Genomic DNA, 22,217 nt, shown 5'->3' with positions numbered 1-22,217 from the left:
GAGGAAACACATTTGAAAGGCAAACCAGCTTTTAGTGGCATAATGTCAAAAGCAGCTCAAAATACACAGCGGTTCATCCAAAAGGACAATTCTTCGGAAAATGATTAGTGGTTATTTTCAGAATCACAATAACGTGCTCAGAGTTGCACAGAACAAAAGCCGTATACAGTCTCTGTCATGTGAAGTTTATTGTAGCAGACACTTGAAACACAAAATGAGAAGGATCCAATGCTGTTCTCATTTGCCTTTATTTTAAATAAAACAAAATTCCAGTGACACCAGGGCTTCCAGTCACCTCATTGAAATTACTGGCTAATGATGCTAGAATTAAACTCACTTTGCTTCATTATGCTTTTATACTTTAGTTTATACCCAATTCCTTTAATATAAATTCACTTGTTGAGACTACTAAGAAGTTATAAAACCTAAAGAATGAAGACCACTGTAGCCTCAAGTGCCACCAGCAACATCAGCTTCCAGCAGATTCCAGAAGGACCAGAAGGTAGGCCAGCCTTCCTACTATTGACAATTAGCAAATAACACTCATTTAGTCACACAATTTCCCAGGTCCTCATCAAATTCCAGCTTTATCAGTGAATACTTTCCTAAAACTGTTTAATCCTCAAATCCTGTTTTTCAATCCACAGTTTCAGCAAGTCCCTCTCCTTGCCGTAAAGTGTAGAGTGAACTTGCCTTGAGATGCCAGCCAATTGCCAAGTTTTACCACTGAAACACCCAGATTTCAGTGTTAGCAGGGGTGGACCCTCTAGGGGTCCCTTCCAACCCAAAACATTCTATGAGTCTATGAAAAAATCCCTGAGCTATTCTTGAAGTTGATAAAGTGGACTGTGGGATCTTTGAAGGAGGAAGAGAATTATATGATTGTACGATTGTTAATAGGACTTGAATTATTTTTGCTGAACACCCTACTCACCATAATCAATGCCAGAGAGATTATGGACACAGCCTGAACTTCACTGGTAGGACTATCAAAGAGGCTCTTTCCAAGTAAACCAAAGATCCTTTGGAATATCTATTTGTAGCATCACTTGAGATGACAGAAAAAGCTGGCTCAGAATGTAACGCTGTGCTGATTCACATCTTTATTAAACAACCAAAATAGCTATTAGGCTGCAAAAAGCCCCTGTCTCAAAAAGCAGTTCCACTGGCTTCCACAGAACTTCTGACAGCCCAGAGACACCTTTTCACTTTCAGTAAATCAGTCGATTTTGAGGCGGCACTAACCCATAGCAGAGCTATGCGAGTTTCACTGTTTCAGTAATCACCCAAATCTCTCTATAGACAGCATCCTCTCCCTTGATCATGTAAACCCACCACACTTTCCATGGCCTAGCTTACCTTGCACGTACACTGCCCGCTAGATGGGAGAGGCCATCTCCCCAGCACCCAGGCTGGGTTTGCCCTTTCCCCACTCCCGCCTGCAGCCCTTTTTGCTCCCTTGGGGAGTTTCTCTACCTGCGCAACCTGAAATGGTGCCAGTTAAAGCTCTCTCTTCTCTGCCTTGCTTCACATATTCCTTTATTCCACTTTTCTTTCTGGTCCAAGACAGCTTACTTAATTTATAGAAAACGTAGGGGGAAAGTTGCTAATTGTTTTTAGGCTGTCATCCCAGCATTCACATTCATTACAGACACCGCCTTAACTGAATGTCTCAGCAGGTCCTTAGAAATTAAAATTGTTAGAATATTATTCCTATTAAGATCACACAGATTTCAATCAGGATGTTTATTACAAAATTTCATCCTTTGAAATAACTTTGCACCTTTCTATTCAACTTATTATCCAAACAAATTTCCTCTTCCACAGAGGTAAGAGGCACTCCCCACTTGAAGACACTACCTTCAGGTGTATTTTCTCCTCATTTGCTCTCAGAGAAGCAGGTGTCACAGCTGTGTACGTCTTAAAGCTACGACAGAAATTCCTTCTTTGCATGGCAGATTCTGCCATCTTCTCTATAGTGGTTTGCTTCATACTCTGAAACAGCCCCTCAGATTTTCATGGTTGCTTTGCTGGAGTAAGTAACCACCAAAATGAGCAAAGACAATCAAAATATAGCCCTAAAATAAGAAGCGTAACAAAGCTGTTACCCTGTTATCTGTGGAGATGTCAAGCGTTCCTCAGCTTTTGGAAGAATCATTTATACAAATATTTAAGCCCTCAAAGCCAACACATTTACCAATCATTTAGACATAATCATCTTGTCACTTACATACAGCTCAACAAACATGTCATTGGGGAAGCCCTACAGTGTAATTAACGTTGGGTTGAATGACAACTGAAGAAAAATATTATAAGCGTTTTCATTCAAACCTGAAAGGTAATATCTAGTGTGTCAACACTGGCTTCACCAGGAAGATTGATTTTCCCCATTATTATTCTTAATTGTACACATGTAGCATTCAGTTTAATTTCACTGTGGATTCTAATCGCGGCTTGGCTTCAAGTTTTTCTGATTAGCAGTGCAGTCCAAACTTTTATTCTCAGGAACACAAGAGATCAAGCCACGTCACCCAACAGCACAGTTAAGAGATCCGATGGTAAGAAAGGAGAGAAAAGAAAGAGAAAAACTTACTGTAATTTTTACAAACATTCAATTTTGTAGGTAAAAATTTTAAAAGAAACAGTTAAGTGCCAGTTCCACTCCAATAATCATGATATTTTCCTAAATATACTGTCCAGTCTTCTGAGGGAACTGTGGCCTCAAAAGGTCTTATTTTGTTGCCAGTGTTGTAAAATTTCATAGAGTGAAACAACGTGCAGTGGTGTTTACCTATGTTATATTTCCTCTACATTGACTGCAGAGATGTAAGCCTCGCTATCTGTCCGTGTATCATTTTAAAATACACATACAACCATTCTCTAAGCAGCACAACAGCCCCAAGCTCCAAGATGCAGCAAGGTCTCACCAGCACATCTGAATTCTGCATAAAGTGCTATTAGTGTCTGATTAAATATTAATTACAAGAATGTAGTTGTACAGCATTGAACTGGGGAAAGGCCATTAGCGAATTGCAATTTTTCTGCCAAAAAATACCTAGCACAGCACAATGTTACTTTCTGTCCTATTTAATATGGATCACAAGGAGGTAGTAAGTGGCCTGAAAGCATCACTCCCACCCAGTGGCAAAGGCTGCGGTCCACTGTCCTCCCCACTTTTAACCAGACAAAAATCCTGCGTAAAAAGCATGCCTGGGAGACATGAGTACTATTTGTTTCAACAGGAGCAAGAGACAAATGTTCCGTTTCAAAGAGAAGCCAAGCCTGTAGTGGGGAGCCAAAGCCACGGCTGCTCTGGACCTCTCCTCTGCTCCCCCTCTCCTCCTGCCTGATGGAAGTTTCGGGTGCCTGCTGGCCATGCAGGGGTCCCTGCCGACCACACATGGATCACAGCCACACTTCTCCAAGAGGGAAGGACCACCTCCAGCTATCCACATGTACTTTTTGCAGTCAGTTTAACTGGTAGATCCAACTGAGGACCCTTCCCACACCCTTTGCCTTGCTCAGCTGCCGTCTCCCCTACCCTGGGGAAGTGTACCAGCTCTGCCCGTGAGCGGGGCCAGCAGCTATGCAGCTGTGACACTGCTTTTTCCCCTAACAAACTTCTGTGATGTGGTGGATATATCACAGAGACTTGAATTCTACCAACTGAGGAGAGCAGATCTAGTGCCTCTGTTGGAAAACTGGGGTCGTCCCCATTTTGCTAACTTACAGTGAAGAGATACGGGCCGAAGGAAAGCTCTAGCACTACCACAGGCAGGGCTGAGCAAATACTTTTCAACTATTGTTTGCAAAATAACAATTGTTTGGGTCATATTTAAACTACTTAGACATCTGGATCCAATCCAGTGAAAAATACTGGTGAGGAGAGGGAGAGCTTCAATTCTGTATGATTAAAACATGGGTTCAATAACGATCGCAGAAATTATAGTTTCCCACCGGGCACTGAAAAAAACAGGAGTACCTACACCTACCGTGGTGCAGTGGTCATCACAGGTCCAGGTCCTTCCCTTGTGTCAAAGGACCCAAATTTGCATCTCGCATCCCCAGAGACTGCTCTAGCACTCAAAATTGTTCTGGGAGTGGTTTCTCTCAGATTCTGCCAGAACGGTGCAAGATAACTGATCTCTGGGCATTTTAGTTCAGGTCTCCGAGTGCACCTTAGAAAAAGTATCTCACCTCTCAGATGCACCCTTTAGCTACCAGGCTACTGATCCATTCACATCTCCACAGCGCTTCCGTGCCTCACAGCAGCACTTTATTTAAGTGATTTATTAAGTGACACTAGTGGGGTAGAGTCAAAGTGTAAAATTTACTTTCTATTTCCTCACACCAAAACACTCCCCTTACTTTCCCCCCCCCCCCCCCCAACATCTTCCTCACATATTTCACTAGAGCTCTGAAATATTTTATAGCACTCACAAGAGTGCTGGATGGCAGAGACACATGATCCCAGCCCAAAGAACTCGCAGCCCAGAGAAGCAGGCAAGGGCAAGGCTGTTCGGTGCCGCAGTTATTGAGCTCTGGAGGATGCTCTTCCTGAGCTTCCCACCTAGTGCTGGCTCCTCTCCTATATGCCCTCCACAGCCTTCGCCTTCTGGGAGGCATCTTTACAGCCCTGAGCTGTGCCTGTAGGAATTACTCTGCTGTTCTGGGTTTTTTTGGGTTTTTTTTTTTCACCTTTTTACAAAAAATTATTTCAGTGGCTTTTTCTGCTTCTTGCTTTTCCCTCCTTTTCCATTCCTTTGTTAGCTCAGCTTGATATGGCTAAAATCAAACCTGTTATCACTTTTGATATGAAGGACAAACCAAATGATACTGTTCTTCCCCATAACAGAACACATGAAATGCTTAAGAATTAAGAAGTCATCAAGCAGGTCTATGTGATTTAACTATTTTTTCAGAGAAACCTATGCAATCAAAAAAGAACAGTAACTCAGAAGCACCTTTAGGTTGGCTGGAGAGGTTGGGCAGTCAGGATGAACCAGCTCCCTACAATGCCTTCTGCCAGCTTCCCAAGGCACTTCCTCTCAAGCCATCTGTATTACCGCATTTTCAGCACTTTTTGTGTCTTCAGAGCAGTTGCTAATGGAAAGCTGGTAACCTCCAAGAGGATTAGAAACGAGGCATGCCACCTGGTAGAGCACCATCACATTAAGAGCTCCCAAGGGCTCTGTGGGAAGCGCTTCTCCCACCTGGGGCCCATGAGAAACAGCGCTGCAAATAGCCCCACGTGCAGAAGTATGAAACTACGCTTGGGGACAGAATTTGAGAATGTTTTTTCACTCCAGCTCATTCTTTGCCTGCAGCTGCCTTAAATACACGTGAAATTGCTCCACATGATCCAAATTCCTCAGTTTCTGCATTGGGTTTTTGAGTAATGGAACAAGCTGAGCTTGTGATTTTTTGCTTTAGTTGTTGCCTCTGTATTAAATAGGTTATGCTGAATGCTGAGGGAGAATGAAGGAAAAAGATTTCTTCTTCAGTGTTGTCAGCATAGGATTAGCCTACTAGGAGATGAATGCCAAGGAACCTCTCACTGGGCAGCCTGGATTCAGGCGCTCTCAAGCTGCAGATGCCCTGGGAGAGCACAGGCTTTTATTTGCAGATACACTTGATCCTAGCTTACACTTGTAATTATTTGTCACTGCTCATCTCCACAGAAATGAAAGGATTTACATCTTTTTAAATAACTGGTTTAGAATAATAGGTAGGGTTTGATGAATTTTTGAATGTATCTTACAAAGACAATTAAAAGCATTCAGTCTGCGTTATCTATAAAGTCGCTAGAGCGGAGAAGCAAACAAGCCAGTATTATTCCCCCTTCTTTGACTAATGCATTTTTATGTTCTGCATACTTAGATATTTAGCTACACACTTTTTAAATCGATAAATGGAGAGCTGCAAGCACTCTTTGAACATTACATCTAGGATTACTGTGCCGTATCTCAGGAGTCACCGGGAAGATTTTTAACACTTTTTTTTTTCTGTAGTGTTGCTCTTCTTTCCTTTCCTGTGTTTTTCAACTTTCTACCGCAGTATTTGAACACAAAACTGACCAAGAAAGCCCAACAATTAATTCCAGAAGCAGTGATTGCAACAAAAAGTTGGTATAATAGATTTAAAATAGGCTAGTGCTCCAATGCCCCTGCCTTCCACAGCCAACAGTCATAAATCCTAACTCATTCTTTGAAATCAGAAGCAGGTTGCTGATGCAGACAGCTCCAGTTTCAACCTGAGAGGTAATGAGGTGAAGTCATTGCATAGGAGAGAAGAAAAATACAGCCAGCTGACTAGGTACCATTTAACTCAATGGCTCCCCAGTGGGAAGCATCAACAGCAGGGGTGCAGCTGACAAGTGAAATGCTGCTTTGTATAACACTTTAGTACCCATTTGTGTGCTATCAGAATAGCAAATAGTTAAAAGGCCACAGAGGAGCAGAGCCCCATCAAAGCAACCCACAGAGGTACCCTTTGTGGTTAGTCGGCAAGAACTGAGCGAGCTTGTGGGTTGGCGCAAGGCTTTGTCCCTTGAATTTTGTTAGAAATCAGTTTTTGCAAAAATGCCTGCCCAGACTGTGCAGTGCTTTATAGCACTGACAGAATATAAAGTCCTTGCTTTTAGACCTTAGACTATATAAAGGGTGGGTGACAATAGGATTTAACATCTCTCTTGTTACTCTGGATGCTTTTGTTACCATCTAAAAAAATTCTATAGGCAGTACAATGAAGGAAGTCTGGGTTCTTAACAGCTGTACCTCATGTTTCACCGTGAGCTCTACTGAAATCATCTCAGGTGCTGGGACACTTACAACATCTCCTGCACTTGTCCAACTTCTCCTGTCTGAAACAGATGAAGTCACCCCACGTCTTTCAACTCATGGATAGCTTTCAATCTCTCCCACTCCTTTCTCTCTACAAAACGTGCAGGACCATAATATATTTGTAACCTCCATCCCCCTGTCAGATTGTCCAACTGACTCAAAATTTACTGCATGAGATGACCTGACAGTCACACGACACAGTCACGAATGTATATCTTTTCCATGGGAAACCAGGCTAAAATTACAATAGAAATATATCCAACAGTAACACGGTTCCTCCCCCACCCCCGCTCGCAGACCCTAGATTCTGTGCTCATTACCCACCAAGCTGCAAGGTTGTCCCTACTTAACCTGGATGGCCGGCCTCCAAAACACTTCCAAGCAGACTCCCTGTTTAGCAACACTGGGGTACGGGAGTGTGCCCACAAATTTGCCAAGATCTGACTCTCATTATCCTAAGGCAGGACTGAACACATTAGAGAGCGCTCAATTTCAGCACTGTTCTGCTGCTGAGCTTGCATGTTTTTGCAATCACAACTTCAACTGACCTGGATAGAGAGTTGACTGTAGAAACATAGGAGTTTCCAATATATTTGACACTTTACCAACTAAAAGTAGAAATCATCAAAAAAAAAAACCCAAAACATTCTTTTTCTTAGCATCATTTATCTCCACCATAGCTTCCGTGTTTCTACAAGCACTGCTACAGCTGCAGATAAATTAATCTCGCTATAGCTATTCAAAAGCATGTCTCATGTCCAGTACCACCATTTGAGTCAAGTACAACAGATAAAATTCATGACATTAGCATGCTAATAGCCTCTGTAACCATCCAACAGCAGAAAGAAGATGGGCTCCTACTGCTTGATGGTGTCCTGAGAAGAGAGAGAACCACCCAATGCTCCATGCTTTCTGAGCCACTTCTCGGTCAGCTACGAGGAAGTCAACAGCCCCAGCCCATCACTGACCCCCAGCAGCTGACCATCAGCTGCTTTATTCGATAGCCCTCCGAAGCACTCGTGCCCACCACTGCTGCCATGACCTCTCCTTCCCAGCATGGCTCCTGTCCTGTTCAAAGCAGCAACTAAGCAAGTATAGTGATATAAACCTACCTGCTTGTTGATCAATAATTAACTTTATTATCAGCAGCAGAAAGCAGCTTCCTGAGCAAAATTTACCCAGCGGCCTCACTGTCAGATATTCTATCCTTCTCCCTAAATAACCTCAATAATTGCCATAAGCAAGAGTATGACAGTTTCTTCATAGGCCTTTCCCAACTAGGGAGGTCACTTGTCTGCAGTCTAAAAGAATCTGCCCCAAAATCCAAAGGTCCAAAGATAACACAAAGCTGCCTAAACAATTCGGTAAGCACTGCTGACCTCCACCCAGCCAGAAAGCACAGTAGCATTTGATCCATCATCTGACACATTTGTAGCCTTGACAGCAAGCTGGGCAGCCTCGACCTGCATCATTTCCATTTGAGAATCACTGGAAATTTCCTCACAGCTGGGGGGCTGCTGTACCTTGTCAAGACAGACATTGTTAATCAGACTGTCCTCAGTCTTAACCAAGGCTGCAGTTGCAACTTCATGGATATAATACAAGGATGGACTACAGAGGACTGCTTATAAAAAAAAAAAGTACTTTCTAATCTTGTTTTCCTGATGGATCCAATTCAGGACATTCCAATTTGCTACGTTTAAGAGCAAGCACACGGCAAGAAACCTATCTTCTTTCCCCACATACCAGGAATATGTCTTTGCTGTCCCCAAAGCAGTGCAACAATGACGTGAAAAGATTTCTAGGAGAAACAGGAGTCAGAGTCTAGGACACAGGCAACATCTATTTTCTTCTTCCTCTTAGTAAGTCTCCAGAGTTTTAATAATTATTAGATGCCTTCGCTGAGAAGGAGTTTGAGTGTCAGAACAGAGACATATAAATAGCAAGAAAATGCAGTAAGTGAAGTGTCAATTCACTAAGGTCATTTTTTCATTTAAAAAAATAAAATCAAGTTCAAGGTTGAATAAACCACTACTGGGTTTTGCCATTATCATTACTGACAGATAAAAACGTCTTTGATTTGTGTACTGCTGCTCTTTCCAGTGAAGATATGGGTAGGCATTTGCATTTGTGCATAGCCTTCTGTTTGAATTTAAGATTTGCTTTTTGGTGTATTGGGAAATTATAACACTTTAATAAGATTTTTAATTAGCAGATATATATTTACACTTTCAGCTAAATTAAGGACGGGTTTTTTGTCTGGGAATTACATGATTTTTCATTTCATTTCTCAGTGGCTGTGGACTGAAAGCACGCAATACTAATATTTCTCTCAAAGTGACTTTCCTTAAAAGGATTTAAATTTTATATTCCTTCTTCATTTGCAGTTTTTCAGTTCAAAAACACACTTATCTAGAAACTAATGAAGTGTTTATATTAGGATCGTTGTATTGCTTTCATAAATAAGGAATTGTGCTTTAACTATCTAGCAATATAAAAAACTGTCGTTCCAAATACACGTTATCTTTATCGTTCATAAGAATGGTTTTAAACTGTTAAATGCACATTTTGATATCTTGTCATCATATTTTTCACATAATACTCTAGAATGATTAAAAGTTTCAGCGAATCTTCCCTTATCCAGACTCCCACATATAACCAGCCAAGCAGTTTACCAACAGAAATGACGGTGCAAACAATGAAAACTGAATGACAAATGCCAGACAGCTGTAATATAAGTAAGGGTACAGAACCTAAGTGACAAACATGTTTTAAGAAAACCAAAAGAGATGGCTTGGATTTGGAATATTAAACTGGGGAGAAGAGCTACGGTAAACCGAGAATTGGCAACCAAAATGTTTTGGGAATGTCTCAGGAAAAAAAACATAACTAAGAAAGTCAATTTCTAAACCCAACCTGTGCTTTTTTCAGTTTCCTCAGTTCTAACTAGTATACATGAAATAAAAGGGGAAAAAAAAATACAGAAGTTGTGCAATAAAGAATTTAAGTTAAATACAGTCAAAGTGGAAAAACTCCTCTTGCCTTACTACAGTGTTTGAACCAAGCTTTAAATAAATATCAACATGAAGACACTACACAGAGAAATATAGTCCACAGCATTCTAACTGTGTTTTCCCTTTGCTTTAGTAGATAACTTGGTTGCAGAGCATCTTTGCTGTTTGTCACTTCCTCCTTCCCCATTTCTTCGGTCCTTTACACCACTAGGCTAAGGTTACTCGAGCAGTGGTAGTTTCCTCTTTTTGTTTTTCTTTTTTCCTTCTCTCCCAAGATTAATTGCATATTCATATATTACCATAAATCTTCCCCAGACCACATGGTAATAATTTCGATCTGCCCCAGAATCATTCCTGTCATTATTGGCTATTCATTCCCATGAAAAGCTGTTACCCATCCTGTTATTCAACATAAAAATGAAATCCTATGTTATCTATTCCCTGCACCACAGTGATGCTGGGGTTTGCCTCCTGCCATGGAGAAGTTTGTGGCAGTGACAAGATGACCACCACAGGCTTGGAAAGTTTGCAGAAGCAGCTTCTCTGCTTGTTCAACAGATGGTGCAAACCAAGTTAATCTCAATCATAGACAAAGCGCACATAATTCTACCAACTGTACTATTAGGCTGTCAGGAGCGGCATCGTGTATATAAACCATTCTGGTATTTGACAGCAAAGACTTGGTTGAAAAGAGGTCAGTGTCTACAACTCCAGTAACAGTACTAAATAATAATAATTAATAAAAGAAAAGGATTTTTTTTAAGTTTCACTGGTAGAAACATGCAAGTGTTCAGCATGGTGAAACTGGGCAATGACATTGCTTCTCAGTAACCAACTGATCCTTGAGTGTGGAACCCTGACTTACTTTCAGTAGGAAAGAGAAACCTGACTTTCTCTCCAGGGAACAGCCAAATGACATTTACCCACAGCAATTCAGGGAAGCAGAGGCTGTAATGAGAGATCCAGGTTTATCCACTGCTCCGGGCTTCTGGACAGTATTAGGAGAGGACCATGGAAGGAGAGATCAGTGGTCTCTATGCTCCCGCTTCTAGACTAAAGAAAATCTTCCCATACTTGCAGAAGACACGAGTCTGCCTCAAACACCATATATACCTAACAGGCTGTATTTCAAACAACTACAGCATAAACTGTGAACCGGCTGCTCAAAGTTCTGACCAGCTCTGCCGCAGCTTCTGACTGATGGGAAGGAGCAACAATTCAGGATGTGTTTTCAGTCCTGATCCTGCACTGCACCGTGGCTCCCAGGAGCCTGCTTGCTCAGGCACAGCTCCTTCCTACAGGGGACATCAAGGTTGCTCCCACTAAAGCTGGGGCGAGCAAACTGCAGCCTCGCTCCCCTCCTGCGGTTCCCTTGGCTTTCTGACTTTTCCAACACAGCTCACCAAGACTGACACCATGCCAGGGGATGGGGGCCATTCCTGATCACCACTCTGTGACACTCCTGGTGACACCCCAGCCTGGGTGAGCCACATCTCCCTCTCTGCTGCAGGTTCCCTGGACTGTCCTTTCATGGTCGTGTCATTAGTTGCATTTCTGAATGCCCTCCACCGGCTCCTTTCTCTACCATTCTCTCAAACCATGCACCATAAATGTTGCACACCCATTTGCTGCTGGATTAATGTGACAGATCATTCCATTTGACAAATCACATCGGCTCTATCCTGGTGCCATTTTCACCTAAACTGCCTGGCCTTCTTTTCATTTATTTTTGAACATAGCATAGACTTTCTGGGATGACTTGTCTGACCTTGTCTTCTACCTTCACCCCATGGTCCTGAAATTCCTGATTCTGTGACCTTTATAGCACTGCTTTATCTGACACCATAAGCAAGGAGAGGAACTTAGGATGGTCCAGCAAACACTGAGACAAAGAGGAGACTCACAGGATACGATCTGTAATGGTACAATCCAAGGCTGTTGCCCCTTCTTCATTTGGGACACAGGCTAGATCTGGACTTGGGACAAATCCCAGTGCTTACTAATGGTGCCTGCTGCCCGAGTAACCCTTGCTTCACTTGTTGCAGTAGTTAAGCAGCAGCCTGAAAATGAGGCAAAGCATTAGAGGACTTGCAAGATGTTTTCATGATTCAGATAACTATATACTTCCCTGAAGAACCTGTTTCTATCCCAGCCCAGGCTGCAAAGGGTATGTGTAGTCGATCTGGCAGACTTGAGCTCACCCTGCCCTTTCTCCAAGTCAACATGAGCTCACCCTGCCTGCGAGCTGATCCAAGACCATGTATATCCACAGTTCATATGCCCTGTGCAGGAAGTCAGGCACTCGGCTGCATGTAAGGCGCCCAAAATCAACAGAGTGAAGTATTTAGTAAAAATGTGAGTTTTTCTCCTGAGGTCCTTTTGGTCAAACCCCATCATACCCAGGGATAGCTCGTGTCCTGTCTCAACAGCCGCTGCAAGGAAGGTGTGCTGCTCAGGGCAGTTCTCCTGACAGCCTTCCTATCAAGACAGGAAGCAAAAAAGAGTTTTCCAAGAGGCAGAGATCTGCTCAAGCCTAGGCATGGTGCACTTTGCTTAAACCAAAATTAAGAGAAGCAAAGTGGCAGAGATCAGAGGAAAGAAACGAGCGCCCAGCAGATGACATTGGACTCACACATATCTGCTGCTGGGGAGAGAAGCCAGCTGAAGCAGTCTGATAACCACAGGTGGTACGATCAGCAGCTTCAATGGTTAGCCAGATGGGAGCAGGAGAAGGAAAGATGGCATAGAAACAAAGCCTGGGAGTAAATAATGGAAAATAACTCCAGCGACTGCTGCCTTAACAGTGCTTCTAAAACTTCTGTGTAAATAGTCCTCCAAAGGCTGCCTCACAAGAAATCTGAAATAAATGCTGGAGTCAGAGAGCTCAGCAGCCTGCAGCTACTTGCAGGCTGGAAGCATCCTGCGTGCTGAGCATCAGGGCTCACAGACTCGCCGGGCGCATGTTCGCCCTCCCAGCAGCACCGCAAGAGGCACGGATCCTGACACCGCTCAGCCCCGGCAGCAGCAGGCTCTGCTGGCTTCGCTGCACACCCACCCGACCCCAAAGCACCCTGCGCACATCACCTACGTCTGGCGTGGAAGTCACCTCTGTCCCTGCCTGCCACCTCTGTCAATTGGTAATAACTGCTGCCGTTCTTCCTATGTATTTGTATGCAATAATACTACTCCACATATTCCTTCATGGCCTAGCAAACACAAGGCATGTTGCACGCTTAGCCTTACTTGCATAACACTATATCTAAACTAGTATTCCCAATGGTGTTTTATAGTTGAATTATCCTGCAAATATTCTAGGAGTCAAAACACTAAAAGGATGCAGACTGTGCTGTTTTATTTTTAAACAGGCAACTACTGCATTTCATTTTAGCAAACATTTCTCTTCATTCTCATTAAAGGGAAAAGGTGTTTTCATAGTGGCTGATAGAAACTGAGTAAAGGATGCTATATGTCTTATGAATCCTAAGTAATTCCTGGCTTTCACAAGCCTTCAGTTAATAAAAAATAGGAAACACCCAGCCAACATTTCATATAATTTAGCCACATAAATCAGAAACGAGTGTTGGGGGTTTATACGCTATGAACGACTCCAACAATAACCTTGGAATAAAGCTCTGAGTTTGATGATCAGATGGCATGCACCAAGGTGACAAGAAGTAAGTGTCCTCAGACACCATGAGTCGTGGTTTTCCTCCCCCTTCCTATGATCTCTGACCCTGCTCTGCAGTGATCACACGCTGCAGCTTTTCTTTTATCTAAAAAAATCCTTGAGAAGGTTACAATAGGTGAAGTGATAATACTGTAGATGTAGCCTACTTCTCCTTTTGTGTGGCAGTTCTCTGAAATACTCATAAAATATGCATGTTTTAAGCTTCTTCGTGGCACTGACTATTGTGCTAGTTAGCTTGATGGAAGCAGAGCAATAGCAAATTTAAAGGGACACAACCAACTGGTTTGAGGCCTTAAAAATGGTTTGACTCAAATTCAGCATGGGTGTTTGGAGGCGCTGGCTGTTAAACAAGACTAATAACTGCAGAAATGCATGTTGCAACAAATATCTTGAACTTTAACTCAGAACAATTTGAATTCTTTCAAATGATCTTCCATAAAGTTGTGAAGCCCCTTCCAAAACATGACTGTGCCAAAATAAGAATATAGGAGAAAGAACACTGCAAACTCTTTAACATGATGTAATTTTTTAAAATTACTTTAAATGTCTCTCTATTTTTATACAAACATCTCCAAGCAAAGATCTTTGCCTATTCCACTGTTGCTATCTTCTGAAAAGATGGCTCTAAAGTAAAGATAATACCGCAGGGAAGTTCAAGCATCTTAGTTAAGTCTGAAAACTTTTCAGTCTCGCTGACAAAATCTTCAGAGGACGTAACCCCCAGCCTCAGCTCAGAGTATCCATTACCTCAGTCCTCTCAGGTACACATCCAAAAATGGCAGGTGGACTTCAGCCTTAACACTTCTTCCCATTACTAGCCTTAACAACCCAGCCACCCCTGCAAAAAGAGGGCAGAACGTGGGTCATATCATACCAAAGGGCCTAAGCCTGTTGACAGTGTCCCTTAACAAGAGTTAATCAGGCTTTTACACCCTTTGAAAGGATGCTGCCATCTGAGGAAGGTGCAGAAGCTGAGCACTCCTGACCTTACTCCCCCGTACCTGGGCTGCAGCTGGGCAGGCGGGCGAGCACCGACCAAAGCAGGCTTCCTGAAGGAGGCAGCTGCTGCAGTTGACCAGCTGGGCACCTGCCCCTCTCCCCCATTTTTATAAGTTTTTGTGTGAGAGCAGTTGCATGGGATGTGGAAAGGCATAGGCTTAGGTCCCTCTTGTCTGAATGAGGTTCAAACCCACACCTTGTAAATCCCAAGAAAGAGCATTAACCACCAGACTCTGGACTCTGCTCATGTGAAAGGAGACGAAGGGCAGGAGGAGGTGGGGCCATGTAGCTGAAGCATTATCAAACAGAATTAAAGATTCATTCTACAGGACAAAGAAATTACATACGCAGCAGGAAGGCAGCAAGTCTCCTCCATATCTAGTGAGGTCCCTGACCAGCTGGCTACAGAACAGTGCTTTCCCCGACCCTTTTCTCCCATCTGTTCATCCTGAATCCTTGGTTATACAGCAGCATCAAGTCAACAAGAAGAGAGGTGAGTGTCCCAGCTAAGAACAGCATTAGCCTGGTGGCATGTTACCCCTCTGATCTGAGTGGGTTTGTATTCACTCAGAAAAAAGAAAATTGGAATCTGGTCCCCTTCATCCTGGGTGAGAGCTTTAATTACTGAGCCATTGCAGAACAAGGATACCAGCAGCAGCTCTTCCTCCAGCTGTGTTTTAAATTAAAAGAGTGAGGCATAGTGAGTTCCACTGGCAAAAATAAAGAAGGCTGCCCACAATGAAGGAAGGGGCTCAGCAGCATGTAAAGAAATCTCTCTGCTGCCTTCGGTGAGTTGCCAGAAGTCATGCAATGGGTCAGCAGCAGAGCGGGGAACCGAATCCAAATCTGCCTCCTAACCCAGTGCCCTTTCTGCTGCATCCTCTGAGCTCCCAGCTTCCAGCGTTCGAGTAGAGCTCAGCCGCCCAAGTTTCTCTGGCTTGACATGAGTTTGTCTTGCAGTCTGCTGAAGCCCTTCAGCACATTTCCTCTTGGACAAATCCAAGACGACATACACACACTATTCCTCCCCTGCTGGTTTTACGTCTAGGAACCATTCCCCTGCTTTGAAGAAAAGGACAAAACAGAGAAAAAGCCAAATGGGGCAAAATTCAGAGAGACAACCTGCCCAGCCTCTGGGGAGCCTTCTCAGAGTGCATGGCTACGGTCAAAGGATCAAAGCAAAACCATTTTTGCTGTTTCCACTCTTCTCTGGGTCCTTTGAAGAAAAGAAATAACAGCTCACAAAAAAAGTGCATATTTGCTCTTGCAGTTTACATATCACGTCATCGCTATCCAGCTTCTTTGGCTATTGCTACAGCTGCTGACACTCTTCCTACAGCTATTGGAAAGGGGGAAGGCTTCTTATTTTCAGACACCAGCTATTTCAGCATCTTAAAGACTTGTGTCTCTCTTTCTCACAGTTAACCAGCAAATAGTCTCTCTTTAACACTCTCTCCCGAATTGCTGCCCATGGCACTTGGCAGTCAAAGGAATAACATCTGCTAATGTCACCAGAACAATCTATACTTCAGCACCATCACCTTCTTCCACCTTCCCTTCTCCCCCAAAAGGATAAATCAAACTAACCATTACTTGCTTAAAGATTCTCCCTCTCTCTTCTTACCCCTCTCTAATGTCTGCTTACAACTGTGTGGCTCGGAACATTTCTCAGTGTACGGCAGATAACACACTGACAGACAGCAGGATAGTCTTAATGCCAGAAAATTTGGAGTGACTCATCTTCATGAAAGCAAGCCTTGTGAGTCAGAGCCATGATGACTCAGAAGCCTGAGGAGAAGGCACCTTTCTGGGAGGAAGAATTGAAATTGTCCTACTTTTCCAAATATGTAACTTAGAGAGGAGCTTCCCATAGGGGTAGATCTGGGGGGCAAGGAGTGAGGGGGAATTACATCATCCAAAAGTGAAGGGAAAACATGTATATTAATAGCACAAAATAAAACCACCGGTTACACTGTGACTCGCCATATTTTCATTATTAGACTGCCTATTTAATAAATAACATCCTTCTTTTCTTGTTCTGGCAAATTAAATTGTGTTAGGCTTTTTGTTGAAGAGGTTGATTGCCTGACTTCATTGACCATCCCATAATGATTTCATGAGTGACCACAGGGAAAAAAAAAAAACTTAGAAGACCTACAGTTCATTACAGCTGTCAGCAGAAGTGGGTAAGTATGACACATTGAATAAGAAATTGTAATGTTTCTGGACATAAACGTGATAAGGCACTTATCCATCATGCTTCACTTGATGGTAGCAGAAATATCAGATTGAATCATCTGGAACAAACAGTGTGAACTCATAAGTCTGCTTATCATAATTTATATATAAACTATAATTTATAACTCTGCTGATCAGAAATTGTGCAAAGATCTAAATTAGCAAGCACGCAAATATGAGGGCAAGTCATGCAAATTTCCCTCTACGGATCACAGGCGGTCCCGGTTATGTGAACCGCAAGGCAAAACAGTCTTTGTCTACAGAGGTTATGAGGCTTGTCTGTCAGGGTCTTACACAGAGCTACAGAAGGGAGGAAATTCATTAAATAGAAAAAAGAACAGTGACTACAGAGACAGATAAGTTAGAAAACTCCATCTAGTTATCTGGTTTGACCCATCAAATCTCAGCTAACCCATCCACCTGGTGCTGAGGCAGGTGCCTCAAAATGGTCTCTCAGACCCAGGACCTCACTGCCAGGATGGATGGCTCTGTGCCAAAGCCGAGCGCACACTAAGCCACATCGCACAGATGTTCATCGTTCATTTTGTTGCCTGATTAATGCACTCCACTCCCTCATGCTCTTTATCTGTCTCTTCCTTCCACATATCCTTAAAAAACTCTCTAGGTAGTCTCTTCTGTGATCTCACCTTCAAAGTTTTTAGTTGCCTTCTCTAAACTCTGTGAAGACAGTCGTGTTCATTTTTTTTTTTTACTGCTGCCAATAGGATCTGCACTACTGTCGAGTAAACTGTCTTTTGAGTGCTTCCAGTCTTAGAATCACTTCATTCTTCAAGTTTCAGCCCTCGCTCCCAGATTTGGCTTTAGAAATCTGATTTTTCTTTCTTCATGTTGCCCATCCTACGCATGGCTGTTCTAACCCTGTCCTTTAAGCACACCATCGCACAGACTAGACTAATCAATGGCTGTCTCTAAATACCTTCTCTTCAACCTGCTTTCCATTCCCTTGAATTTCTTTTTATACTTTGATTCCTCGTATTTGTCTTAGAGTTATGAAATAATGCAGCTTCACATAAAACCTCAGCAAAAAGGTTTAAGCTAATATATTTTATTCGGGAAGACTAGGAACATGCAAGTAAACTCCTGAGGTTGCTTCTGATCTGAGTTTCTCTGTCAGCCTCTCAGATTGATAGGTACAGTGCCTTAAATAAAGAGCAGCAGTCTGTTACCCCACCATAACTTACCTGTTTGACTGAGACCAGGTCGCCATTTGAAGATGCGGCTTACAGCGCATACCTACTGCATGGGCGGTCACACAAAGAGCTGCTTTTAAAGGCTGTCAGTGTTCAGGTGCTCCATAAGGAGGGGAAGCACATATGCATGCAATACAGACAGGTTTCGCAGATGTTCCTCGGAGAACCCACCTGTTGTAAAAATTATTTTGAATATTTAGCCTGGGAGCCAGCAGGGCTGGCTGCAGCCACCGCTGCTGAGGGCATTGCTGCCCCAGGTGTTTATTCTGCCCCAGCTACAACTGAATTACTCAGCTCACACACTGGCCTTACCATCGCCAGCTAGTAAAGGTGGGTTTGTCTTAAAGCTCAGGATGGAAAACTGATGCAGGTAACGTACCTGCCCATAATCCCTTGTCGGCACCCTACAGCAGGGGCGCAGGCCTCCGACAGCAGGGACACAAGACGAGACTGGGGGCAGCAGTGTTTCAATCTATCACGCATAGGTTTGCCAGCAAACACCTGCCAGAGCCTGGAATTTCCCCTCGACTTACATTCAGATAATTGTTTGTCTTCCTATGGATGCAGGCAGAGCGATGCTCCCCTCCCACATTTCTATTACTACCTCAAAGATATTTATAGATCTTGGCAGCATTTTCCACAGCGGCCAGCTCTTGTACGTATTCTGATTTCAGGCTGCCTCAGCTCGATTCACCTGAAAAGGCCCAGTTACCAAACGCCCCAAGCGCCAGCTCTCCCCAGAAGCAGGTCACGCTGCAGAGGCTGAGCTCCCTGGTCCCCGTGCGCAGCCAAAACACTTGATCCCTCTCCCTGACTCTTCCTCGGGCTAGATCTGTGGCAGGCGTGAATCAGCAAAAATTCCCGCTGGCTAACAGAAATTTTAGTACTGTCTTGTTACAGGTTTTCTACTTCAGCTGTCACAGACATACTGCCCTTCAGTTTTCTCTCAGCTTTCCATATTATTTTGTCACCTCTTAGAAACAAACTCGAGGTCACACCACAGAGTACTTATCTTGAAGCAGCAAGTAAAGGCAGCTTAGAAGAAAAAGCATAGAACAGAAGTACAAATCAAGCCAAAGTGACTTGCTAATCTGTGTGTATGTATGTGATTATATGGTATTGCTACTTTTTCCAACCTATGCTATAAGAGTCAGTGGTTTGGGGGCTGCCTTCAGAAAGAGAAGCACTTGATTAGAGATCCACAAATTCCTCCGACACAATTGTGTTTATATTTATAAAAGTCCTATTTCCCTGAGCACAGGAGGAATCAAGCAGCAGGAGACAGTGGGTGTGTGGATGCTGCAGGACGCAGTGCAGCACAGAGATACCATCTTTAAACAGGCTGGCTCGCACACTCGGAAACCGTGCTGCTGCAGCGGCACAGAGCTCCGCTTTGGACCAGCGCATCCACCCAGGTTTGCACATTAACTCCTTAACACTTTCAAAAAATTTTTCCTTTAGTCCCTGGCTCCCTGTAGTGTTAAAAGTTGCAGAAAATGTGATGGCAGCAGGCTGAAGCAGGTTGCAATGGTGCTGTTCTCAGCCAGCCTGCAAGCCCTGCGGAGCTGCTCGGAGCGGGTTTGAGCGGTGGCAGGGAGCTACCAGGCCAGGCTCTGCAGAGCAGCCAGGCAGCACACCCAAGACTGAAGTCCAGGCTGCTCCAAGAAAGCACAAAAGTTTCCCGAGCCAGACTGGCTCTTCCTAAATCAGGCACCCCTTGTATTTAAGTGTCTCCAGTGCCACTGCCTCTCGTGCTGCTACTATTTCTCCTACTCACACAGAACGACTTACATGAGACTTCAGGAGCTATCGCAAGGTAAGACTGGGTGTGGGAACAATGTAGTCACTGTAGCTTAGAAAACATACTTACATCTTAGACAAGTACACACATATTCTTCAGGAGTACCGATAAAGGGAACTTCAGTGGCTCCAGGAGCTGAAATCTGGATTAGGCTCAGACTTGTCCATACTCCTGGCTCAGCCCATGAGTACCCCTGTCTCCCAGTGCCCAAGTCACCTTTGCTCTTTTCTTAGCTCTTGGCATTCCCTCTGGGAAAAATCACTCAGAGATGCTGAGTGAACAGTGAGGACACTGCAGCACAGCCCACCTTTACAAGCTGCTTCTGCAGGCAATTGATAAGATCCTGAATTACACAAACAACAGAAATGGGTGTTGCTGCACAGCAGCGTTAATGCCTCTATTAATTCACAACCTCCATGAAAACAAGGCCAAAATTCAGGGTCATCACTTACAGGGGACCCCAGACACAGCCCACCTCAGACATAATTAGTAGACCTTACGTCTAATGATAAGGTATTGATACTACTTGACATTGAAATTACTTCAGAATGCCAACTCACAAAGGCTATATATTTTAATTATAAAGTTATTTATAGCCTTGATAAGAGGATAAAACTAAGTCCCTTCTGCCTAGCCCTGGCTGCTGAGCACATGGATGTTAAAGATCCCCCTTGCATTCAGGAATCAGGATAAACCATCTTCTCCAAAACAACATTGCTCTCAAACCTAAGTTCACAAGCATTGACTTTGTGCTTGTGATCATGTTTGAATATGAAAAAATAAATAAATACTGTTAGGGACAACTGCCTACACCTTAAGGTACTAGAACAGTATAATGTTACATTGGAAATAAAAGTTAACTGTTCAGTTTTCACTGGTTAAGGACACAGAACACAACAGTTAGTGCAGCAGTTGTATACATAACATACATAATTGTAAGCATTTGTTCTGATCTAAAGAAAATTAAAAGTAGTACTTTTTACAAAATGCTGTTTACTACAGGAATAAAGATGCAGAAGTAGATTAAATTGTGCTTTTTCTTGTGTACACAGCCAGCTGAAACAATGCAAAGTTATGTGAATAAAGGAGCAACATACTTGAATTTACCTCTCAACATGCTAGACACTGGGGTGCACTGCAACTGGAAGGACCTGTGGAAACCAGCAGTACGTCAAATTCAGAAATTATCTCTATAAAACCACTTGTATAGTTTATTAATTGTGACAGAGTAGTTAGCTGTACCAAAATGGTGCCACCATATTGCAGGCTGGAATTACAGTATGATATTAATTTGTAACCAAATTTTCGTATACATACAGAGAGAGAGCAGTGTGAGAGATAGGTGACATTAGGAAAAACAAAGTCCTCCAAAGTGTTTTCTATGCCAAAGCATTCTTGAGCTCAGTACCCAGAAATTGTAACTATTTGTTCCAAAGAGTTACCAAACAGGCAGGTAAGAATTAAGGAGAAAGCACAAATTACTGAGCACAGCAGACAAGGAAGAATCCTGCTAGGCCCGGGAGTCAGAGATATGCCTTTCAAAATCCAGCCTTGCTAAACTTTCTGGAATTAATAAAGAGATAAGCTGCATACCTGCCTATCACCTTTTCCACAATTCCCAGTTCAAAATATAGGTTGGTTGTGCAGTCTTAAATTCCGACTTACTCTGCAAGAACTAACGTCTTCCTCCCTATCCATGAGTTCTGCAAATAGAGCTTCAAGAAATATCCTGCACGACAAGCAGAAGTTCCAGAACATTTGGACAGGATTGCTCAAATAAACATTAAGGACATCTGTTCTGAAAACTAAACCAATCTTTGTGGTTTTATATGAGTAATACACTAAAAATGGATCCTAAGTGGCCAAATTCTGTTCTCAATCAAACTTAAACAACTTCAATGATTTCAACACTACCACCCTAATTATCTCAGTTGGTATGCATCACGTCTGCCCTTTGGCAAAGAAGCTGCAATATTCACTATATTACGGGATGAGGTGCTTTCCACAGTTGAAATTCTCTCCTTTCATTGTCTCTTCACTGGTAATTTTATTTCCCATTAGTCTTTGGTCTACTATAGTTTAGTAATTTCATTTCACTTTCCACATTTTTTGTCAACTTGAGAGTTACAGTTTGAAAAAAGTGCAGGAGGAGAAAGGCAGAAATGGAGAAAGGTTAGCACTAGCATATATTTATTCCACTCAAATCACACCTCCGTTCAGCCCAACAGCAGAGTATGAGCTAGTCTTAGCCGTGAGTAACACAGAGGGATAGATTACCAAAGGAACTAGGGAACTTCTCATTGATTAGAGTCTTTAATTTCAGATTGTAGGTTTCTCTCAAAGACATACCTGAGTTCAGCTACAATTTACCAGACTTGACAGCTTTTACTTACATCCTAGAAAGATGACTTTCCGCCACAGCAG

General features: G+C 43.0%; 1 protein-coding gene across 1 annotated transcript in view; it reads right to left on the bottom strand.

Annotated features, from left to right (window-relative positions):
* Positions 1 to 22,217, bottom strand: part of GPR158 (G protein-coupled receptor 158) — a gene marked incomplete at its 5' end in the record, with an annotated part of 205,263 nt that overhangs the window by 132,121 nt on the left and 50,925 nt on the right. The window lies entirely within an intron of this gene.

Source organism: Egretta garzetta, unplaced genomic scaffold (assembly GCF_000687185.1).
Source record: "Egretta garzetta isolate BGI_Z169 unplaced genomic scaffold, ASM68718v1 scaffold142, whole genome shotgun sequence".
Taxonomy (NCBI): Eukaryota; Metazoa; Chordata; class Aves; order Pelecaniformes; family Ardeidae; genus Egretta; species Egretta garzetta.
This window is presented reverse-complemented; position numbering and strand designations above follow the sequence as displayed.